A 10,159-nucleotide genomic window follows, 5' to 3' on the forward strand; every position below is an offset into this window, starting at 1 on the left:
TCGATTTCATCTGGGCATGTGGTCAGCTCACACTCTGGGAAGGTGGACTCCAGGAGGGGATCACAGTGGATTTTACCATTACAGTGACCCCAGTTCTCTTCCTGCGATTGGCTTGGAGATGAGTAGATGGCCCCGTTTCTGCCAGTGTACGTAGGGAGAATTCTGCTGTGCATGCGAGGAGCAGATTTGCAACTTAATAAAAGACAGAATGTTCCAAGAGGAAATCCTTCTGTGCCCATGTCCTCCTTAGTCCACATTCTGTCATATGAGGAGGATATGACGTCTAGAGTTGCAGTGGTTAAGGTGTACCGTAGAGGTGACTGTCTTAGGGAAGTATAGTCAGGTTGCCAAGGACAATACTGCAGAGGGTTATGCATCCCTGGGAAGCTTGAGAACATCAAGGAGCCACCTCCTGACTCCAGACTTCCTGTTGGGTAAGGTAACTAACGATCTTGATTTTTGTGTCATGGAGAATCAGGAATCCTCTTCCTTAAAGGCAAAAGCTATTCTAACGACTACCATACTTTTTGACACACCTAGAAGTAGGGTTGGTCTGGGTGCAGACTTAAAACTTTTATCTAATTCCAAGGACAGAGAAAAGGACCATATGATGTCTGGGAAGTAGAAAGCCCAAATCAACAGTGCTGGGCAGGTAAGCAAGGGGAGAGAAGATTCAACTTTTGAACAATCTCCCAGCCCCCAAGTTATGTGGCAGGGGTAGGACTCAGTATTCCCTGCATGCCTCTGAGAGTCTGGGGTCCTAGGGGCAGCTGAGGTGAGAGCTAGCCATCTTGCCTGGGACTACCAGGGAAAGTCATCCCACCAGAGACGTGGAAACAAGTCAGGGAGAGATGATCGACCAGGCTGACTTCAAGTTAGACCCTCCATCAGCAAATGCTGATGGAGTGCCCGGGGTGGGCCTATCCCAGAAGTGACTAGCCCAGTGAGCAGGCTCACAGAAGTGTTTATTTACATGGCTCTGCAGTCCCTCCTGTCTCCTGCCTAATTTACTTCCCCTCAGGCCACTTCAAATTTGGGGAAGGACAGGGCAGATCCTGAAAATGGGGCTGTGACCTAACACCTGGGACCTCAGAGCTGGGATTACATAAGGGGGCCCTTCAGGGAAGGAATTAAATTAATGGCTGCATTGTACTCAGTGGGCTTTCTCCTCTCTGCCCACCAGGGAGGGAGCCTGTGAAGAAGCTCAGAACACTTGCAGGGAAACATGGAGGGGAGATTCTCTGCGCAGTGGAGTGCAGGGGAGCCATTGTGTGGCTCTGCTGGCTCCCCACAGTAAAGTGTGTAGCTTTGAGATTCTGACTCTCAGGCTCTTCTGTAGGTGCGCTCTTCACTGATCTTACTCACTCGATGCCATTTCTAAAATCCCACTGTTTCCAAAATCTTTGGAATTCACTTTTTCATTAAGCACTGTGTGAAATAGAACAATCTGAGAACAGCCCCTGATCCAACAGTCCCTCTGGGGAGGGGGCACGGGTTTCCACTCAATGATCAATCAATTAGGAAACAGGAAAGCTTCCAACTGGTTAAGAGAAACAGGGCAACTCAAAGAATAACAGGATTACATGTGTGTTACAGTAAAAAATACTATTAATGAGTAAACAAGATCATGACTGTGGACCTTCCAGCTGTCTGAACAACTTAAGAAGATGTGATTCCTTCCCTAGACTTTTGCATTTTGCTTGTATGAGAATTTGTTTATGAGTCCTGGGCTAATGATCAAAAAGAAGATAAACAAGCACAAGTAATCATCCTATAAATGTTTAATAAAAAATGTTAAACATCCCTACAGTTTATTATCCAACAATGACTATGCTAAAAGATTGAGTGGAACCAGTCCTCACGCCTGCCTTTGCTTCTGTCCCTGTATTTGATGAGAACGACAACCTCCTAGTGGTTCAGCATGTCTTCATGTGAATCCCTATGGTTGCTGGCTTTTTAGTATCTGCAGCCCATTCTGGGCTCTGAAAGGTGCCTAAGCACCAGCCTAAGCACAAAGATCATTTTAAAATTCCGTTTTGTACTTTTGTTTAGATGTGATTCACTCAAATGCTGAATGGACCCCCAAAGAAGCAAAGAACTGAATATAGTTTGGGTAAAGAATACTTCACCTACAGCAAGCAAAAACATTCTAGAAGGATCCAAATGAAAGAAGACGTCTGATGGGCAATGTGTGAATCATTGGAATAATCTCGTTCTGTTATGTGCTCACATTTGTGGTTTCTAATGTCACACTATACAACTCCTTTATCTCTTAAATTTCCCTACAAAATACCATTAAGAGAGGGTAAGGAAGACTAATGGATATTTTTTCCGACACCATCAACATAGAATTAGCAAAAGGGAGCTATCCTTAGATTTGTAAACTTTCGTCCAGGACCGATAAAACTCAGCACACTTGAAAGGACTAAATATAATTATATTTTGCCTCCATGTAAGAAAACCAAAGAGATCATTGTAACTGGAGAGCTAATTGCAAACTCTGTATCTTAAGAATAGACACTTTGCTCTGTAATGAAACAATATAAAACAATTTGAATCCACACTGAGCAACCTCCAAGCCTGATCAGTATTTTTTATATTTTAGTTCAGATATTTTAATATTAATATCTTTAAAATTTCAAAGTATTTTCTTTTAAAGATGAGCCTTCCATTTGCTGTCTCTGGAGGAAAATATATTTAGAAGTGAAGAGCAGCCTACCACAGCAGGGAAGACAGATTTTTTTTTTCATGTATTAGTTATTAGACTGTAATGCAATAATGAGAGTCTAGGTTTAAGATTGCCTTTTTATTCCTGCAGCCTGCTGAGCATGAAAATGTCTTCAGCACTTCCCAGTAACAATGTAAATATAGCCTGTCTAGATAGGGTTGGCACGTAAACCGTAGCTGGCCATTTGGGGGTTATTTAATCTAAGGCAATTGGCCCCGTGAACCCAGCAGTCTCCCCCCGCCCGTGGACCTAGGCACCACCTGGCACTGTAGTGGGAGCCGATAAAAGTGCATTTCAGGTGGCATTAGTGCCAGAGAAAGCAGATTTTGTGTCCTTCAGCGGGGTTTCATTGATTCTTCATTTGAAATATCATTTCTTGCCGGGACAGTATTTTCTTTAACTAGTTTTTATAGTAAAATGTACTCACTTATCTGTATACGTATACGTTCTGTTTAGAAGAAAAACAACCCGTGTTTGGAAATCTTTATCCTTATTGATATACACTATCCTGTATTTTCTATAATCTATCAGCACATTTTTACAGATTATAAACGTATATTATAAATGTAGGTCCCATTTATAATAATGATCCACAAAAGAAGCCTGGAGGCCGGTCATTCATTCTGATGAATTACTGAAAAGCTGTCCTTTCAAAATGTCTTTGACTTAACCCTCCAACACCTGAAGTATTCTGTGATAACGGCGCCTTCCTATTTTATAAAGGTCCTCGGGGTGGAAGTAGCTGTGGGTGGAGGAGGGACTTCAAGAAGATTCCCAGGTAAGAGGATGAGTGTCAGTGTTCCAGGTAATGGAAGTGGTGGGTGGTGATTGGGTGATCATGGATATGTTGAAAAAGGTAAACTGAGGCACATTTTTTTTAAATAATTGAGCAACTATAATTTCTAATCAGGCAATGCCAAACCAGAAGTGGTTAGGAGGCTCTACCTACAGGTGCTAGGGGCTTCTTCTTTATAGAGAAGATACAGAAGCAAAGCAATGGTTTGATAGGCTACAGCCTAATTGGGGGCCTTATTTGGGAAAGCCTGGTTGACTGCCGTTGGCTGTTCAGAAGTTTCACTTTCTCAGATTTGAGTGCAGTGACTCTGATGTTGGTTTTGGTCTGGTTAGATCAGCTACCAAAGAACCAACCCAGTCTAAGGGCCTCCTACCTCAAACAGAGCTTAGGGGATGGGCGCTGTCTGAGGCAGAGGAGAAGTAGGGGGGCCCTCCAGGCAGTCTTGTAGCTTAATCTATCTGGAACCTAAATCAGAAGTTATAAAGGGGCTAAGAGGGTCAGGAGGTGGTTTTCTTATGTAGATGGTGGGGCAGAACAGGTCAGATTTCTGTGCTGGGTGGAACAATTGTGGGATGGATCTGAGCAGGCAACAAGGCAGGCTAGAGAGTCTAAAGCCCTGAGGCAATAGAATGGGCTGTGGAGGACGAGGAAGCTTGAGAAAAATCGAAATACAGTTGCAGGAATGATGGCTATTTGGATGGGGGCACGTGACCGAGTGGGGAGCAGAGGACAAGCCTCTAGCTTGGTGAGATGCCACCAACTGTGGTAGGCATGATTTTGAGTTCAGTTTTCCACTTGCCACCTGGAGCTGGAGCACCATTTGGGAGGGAAGTGCCTAATAATTTAGAGGTGAAGATATTTAAATGTATCACATGTCGCAACACCCTATGTGCTATTTAAAACATTTACTTGGGGTTCTTCTTGAGATCTTCTATTTAAGAGCAGAACTGCCTTCATTTGTAATGGGGAATCTCTAACACAGTTTACAGACATGAGGCTCGTAATATTTGGAATGACGTTTACAAGTATTATTATTTTTTTAAAATGCTAGCTATAACAAACACATTTCAACTACCAAAATAATCCTCTTTTAAGCTATTGTTTTTCATCTTTCTTCCTTCAAGTTTGGTATCCAAGCATGCCTGGCTGTTAGAGTGACCACACATAGAGTTGACCCATTCCCCTCTATCCTACTCTGCTTTCTTACTGTCAAGTTCTCATCCATGGTTCAGATGTAGAAAGGACGAGATTTCAAGACTTTAAGACTTCATAAATCCGGAGAATTTTCATTGCCTGGTGTTGTTTTGCCTCTGATGTAGGACTAGGAACTATGATACTGAACGCCATTTTCTCTTGAGAAAACCAACCCCAAATTGTGCTCTCCCCCAGACACTCTCTTCTCCTGGACCTAGTCATTCTCCAGCTCTTTCTTCAGTGTCTTATCTCGTATGTGCTCTTACCTTTGCTCTGCTAGGTGAGTGGGACTGGTAGTGATAGGTCCTCAATGTTGCATGAAAATCTTAACCATTTTTGGATTTGGAAGCACTGTGAGGTTAAGAAAAAAGTACATAGTGTTAATAGCAAACATTTATGTACATGTAACCTCTTCAGGGCTTGGGCAGCATTTCTGTCAAATCAAGTTCTGATTAAAGTAATCCACTAGCATTATTTGTCAATTGTACTCTTCTTCTCAAAGAATGAAGTGACCTTATGTCCTCATCCATTCAATCATTCATTCATCTGGCGCGTATTAATTAAGTACTTACTATGTGTTTTGCAAATTTCAAGTAAGAGAGGTAGATATAACAGCGAACAAAAGAACAAAGTCCCCTGCCCTTAATGAATTTACCTTCTCACAAGGGAAGACAGGTCATATGAACACAAAAAGATTAGTGTGTGCCCAGTAAATTGCCACAGCATAGCACAGAAACACTCATTCTGCCTTGAAACCTAAGGAAATAGTACTCGTAATCAAGTGCTTCCATACAATTGAACAAACTTCTTTTGAGCATAGTCACTTGTTCTTATTGAATAAAAGTGACGACCACCGCCCCCCCCATCTAAAAAAAAAGATTAAAATCCATCCTGTTACCCAGTCCAGGGTTTTATGAACATATCAGAAAGATCCTTAGGGTAACTGCCACACTCATCTTACTTCACAGATACACAACCTGAGGCTCAGGGATGTTTATGGCTTCTTTGAACTTTCGCAGCTGATTTCAGGGATGAGGCAAAATCCAGCACCTTAAGAAAGTTATTATAAGAACATTGACAATTATTACAACAGTGTGGCATAACACAAGCCGTGAATTTATTTATTTTCAAACTTAAATATAAAAGCACGAATCAAGCAGTGGCAGTGGCTTAAAATCTTCAGCTAAGTTATCTAAACTGAGTGAATTCAGAAGTGGGCAAAACTATTCATAAAGTATGTCAACCGTTTTCAGAGAGACCATTTCTTGTTCCTCAGTTTTAGAGTGACTCAATTATTAATTTATTATTCTTTCATTGACCACTTTAAGGGACACCTTAAAGGATGTAAAAATAAAAGTCTGGTATCGAAGTGATCCACTTATGCTTGCTAAGTAAGCTTCCTTTTCCTGTACCTCCCTAGGCAACAAATCCTGAGCACACATCCCTGTACAATGAATCATTGCTTTTTAGATCATATTCTCTGAGCAAGAGCAGAGAAATCGATATCTCGTTACAAGATTGTAGACGTGCTGGAAACTGATTAGTCATTAACCTGTTCTCACCCCCACCCCCCATGAAGGGAGTCCCAGTGTCTCAGTGGATTTTGAAAAATAAGTACCAGAATCAAACTTTGGAACGGCAGCAGGAATTTGTGAAGGCTCTGTTCCAAAGACACTTAGGCCACCTTCCCATACATTCAGGACCATAAATCCCAGTAAATCACCTGAAACCAGATTTTAAGAATGATTTTGTGAAATATTTATCATAATTTTGTCACTTGAGAAATGCTTTATCAAGTAAGTCAGGGAAGGAGGATCTTTCAAAGACAGGTAGAGATCATGCCTCAGTAGATGGGAATGAACATGAATATATTAATGTCACATTCAGCTACTTTCCTGACGCTCTAGACACTGAAGTGCAAAAAAAGTTCCTTAGTGAGCTGGAGGAGTCCAGGAGCCTTCCAGGAGCCATAAGCTGGCTTGGTTGTGTGCTTTCTGTACTCACAGACTCTAGTTCAATAAAAATGTAAATGTTATCTGGGTACACAAAACATATTTCATGGTGATAATGAATCTGTTGACATACTGTTCATACTTTATTATATAAATTGTAGCTATGTATTTGCCAGAGAGGAACGCATACACAGGGAGATTCTCTGTGCTCAGCTCTACAATATGCTCCGGGCTGGCACACGTCTGTGTCTGTCCTTGGCACGGTTTGCTCGCCTGCCTTTATTGAATCAATCAGAGCACTGTGACATTGGGAGGAGGACAGCAGTGTCCTTATTGACTGAGCTAATCGGACTGGATTTGGAATAGGGACTGGAAGATGGGTTATTTTTAAAGCCAAAGCCATTGGTTCCACCGCCTGTCAAGCAGCACGACTGTTTACCAGATTTATGACTCCGTGTGCCCGTGTGTAGGTGAAAGACGGTCAGCGCAGGAAGCGATAGGTGGATGGCGGTCCCCGGCAGAGGAGCCTGCCTGCTTGTCCTCAAGCCCGGGCCCCAAGGGCTCTGCACGCAGGCCTAGACGGAGTGGCATTTAGTGTCACCAGCCCCCAGGACCAACTCTCGGATCGCGGGGCCCAGGGAAAAATGGAAAGGCGTGACCCCTCCCTCAAAAATCACCAAGAATTTCAAGATGGTGACAGCAGAACCTTACATCAAGTGTGGGCCCCCCCCCCCCCACCCCATGCAACTACAGGGGTCTCACACCCTCCCGCCTGCCCAGCCTGCTGGGTTCCGGGGATGGGGGGCTGCCCTCTAGCGGTCAAAACAAATTTCTCCTTCCTAATGCTTTTCTTTTATACACTTTCTGGGGCCCAGTTAGAGCTTCCACGGTAGTTTCTTTGCGCGTTTTGTCACAAATGCATTGAAATGGAGTTAAATTACGGGAGGACCTCTTTCCTCACCATACCTTACCCTTGGTGTAGCAGCCCTGTTGTCCAAAGATAGGAAATGAACCTGCGGACGCCCTGGGGTCCCTTTGGTGCAAAAACCTATACTTGAGGCTTTGTGCTAAAGAGCATTTTTCATGCCACGTCATCCCTCCGTTATTACTTTGTTTTCTTCTTTTCTTTCAAAGTACAAACTGTTGTGGACTTTTAAAAAAGCATAGTTGGTGCAGTATATTCTAAAACACCTAGAGAACAGCTATAATAACACATCGGTTCACATTTCATTTTGTCTCAAACATAAAGTACTGACAGAGATCCCAATAAAAATATGCATCAAAACTAAAACAAAACAAAAAAAATCTCCGGGAAGTCTGGCATAGCCCGGTTTTCACATTCAATTCCTTCCATGACCTTTGTCTATGATGATAAAATTTAAATTGGACGGAGGAGCAGGGGATGCATGTTGATTTTTAATCGTGTTTTGTATTTTGTAGTCCTACTTTTCAAGGCACATTGGGAATTCCTAGAAGAGTCCCAGGAGGGCCCAGTCCGTTTTTCTAAAAATTTATTAATTTACTATTTTTATTCCCCTCTCTGGACATCTGGCACATGGTAGGCACAAAAATAAATGTGTCTTGAATAAATTAATGAAAAAATATGATAAAAAATGTCAGAAGGGTCAAAGTGCAAAATTCAGTCCATTGCAGTCTCTCTGATTATATTTTACCATTGGATTTAACAAAATCCCCTAAAAATCTTGTAACAACCCCCTTTACCATATGGAGCATATATACGTGGTATAGACACTGGGAGTTAAAAATACCCCACTCCCACACTAGAAAGAAAAAGAAAATAATTAAACATTTACTTTTCTCTCACAGTCTTTCAGTTCTTTTTGCCCATAAATCTAAATGACAGATTATTTACTTCTTCTTCCTTGAGTGAGTGAAGGAAGATGTTTATCAATACAAGCGGAGAAGCAGCAGCAAGCATTGGAGGGAGGAGGGCTAATTAGTATGTTGCTTCAGCACCAAAGACTGGGAATGCACAGCTCTGCCCAACTGGGAAAGACCTGGGGCCCAGAGAGAGGAAAACCGGATCCCCACGGCACAAACTGCCTAGCCTGCCCCTGGACCGCCTGTCCTTAGGAGAGATCAGGGTCTGGCCATTTTAAGTCTAGTCCATCAATGCCCTCACTGCAACTTGCTCTCAGGACCACCGCAAACCTAACATTCCCGGTCCAAAAGAAAGAACCAAGCCCCGTGGGCGGGTTTGGGGTCGCCCCAAAGGCTCAACTTGGCATTCCCCGGGTTGCAGTCTACGATAGGGGTGGTTTGAGAGCGGAGGTGCAGGAGATAGACAACTAACCCGACCTAGAACAGAGTTTCGTTCTCCCCCCGGGGCGGGAGCATATCATCAGCTGGTGACGCAAACAGGAGACATTCTGGGGAGACTTTCTCCACCCATTGTCTCCTTCACTTGTCTTCTCGGGGTCTCCGGGAGGAGGAAAGGCCAGGGACCAGGTGAAGCGTGGTAGGGCAGGACCCCAGGCTCAGGAGCGGCGTTCGGGACGTGCCCCTGAGCCCAGCCTCTGTTCGCCGCCCTTCTCCGGGCCCCCATTCCCAGCTCAGCCCAGCCCTCCCGCGGCCGGTGGAGAGCTGAGCCTTTCGCTGGCCCCCCGGGGCAGAGCAGGCATTAACTGCTGCTAACCGCCCCCCGCCTCCCGCGGCTCCTGCTCCCCCTTCCAGCGGGGTCTGGGTACTGCGGTGCCGGGTCTCACCCAGCTCGCACGCCCCCGCTGGCGCAGGGGACAGGAGAGCCCGGGCGGGCAGCGGGGCAGTTCGGGAAGGTTTCTGAGGTTGGCGGTGCCAGGTAGGGTCTACTGGAGGGGACCACGAGTGCTTAGGGACGAGCCCCCGGGCTGTGTTCGGCGGCGTGAGAGAGGAGGGTCGCCCTGCCTCGGGATCCTTAGGCTTTGAAAGAAGTGGGATATGCGGGTCTTTGCGCGGGACAACACTAGAATAGGAGGAAACCTCCAGAAGGGCGGAGGTTTCCCTCCTTTGGGGGAAAGCCGAAGCGCTCCTCCATCCTTCAGGGCGAGGGACAGAGGTCGTGACTCTCAGGCGTGTGGGGAAGGGACACCGTCCTTGCCCGCGTCTGCCCCCACGTGGCTCCAGCGCTGTCTCTGCCTGCCAAGGTGGTTGTCCCCAAGGAGGGTGCGATCTCCGAGCGGACCCCGCCCGCGCCAGCACCCAGCAACCCGGGCGCGCCCTCGCTGCCATCCCCGCCAGGCAGAAGGGGCTCGGCGGGACCGTGCGGGCTAGAGGGCGCCCCCTGAACCTCCAGTAAGCAACACCTTGGCCCTCTGGACATCCCAAAGTGTGACAAGCTGACTGTGTCGGTTGCAAGTGAAGCCGCCTACCCAAGGACGTGGCGGGGTACAGCCCTCAGGCATCCCCGCCTCGCTCCTCCATTGCGCATTTGGGGCACTTCTCGGCTAAGCGGACTCCTGGCGCCCCAGCGCCTCTTGCCCCCCCCCCCCC

Source organism: Mustela nigripes, chromosome 12 (genome assembly GCF_022355385.1).
Source record: "Mustela nigripes isolate SB6536 chromosome 12, MUSNIG.SB6536, whole genome shotgun sequence".
NCBI classification, from domain to species: Eukaryota; Metazoa; Chordata; class Mammalia; order Carnivora; family Mustelidae; genus Mustela; species Mustela nigripes.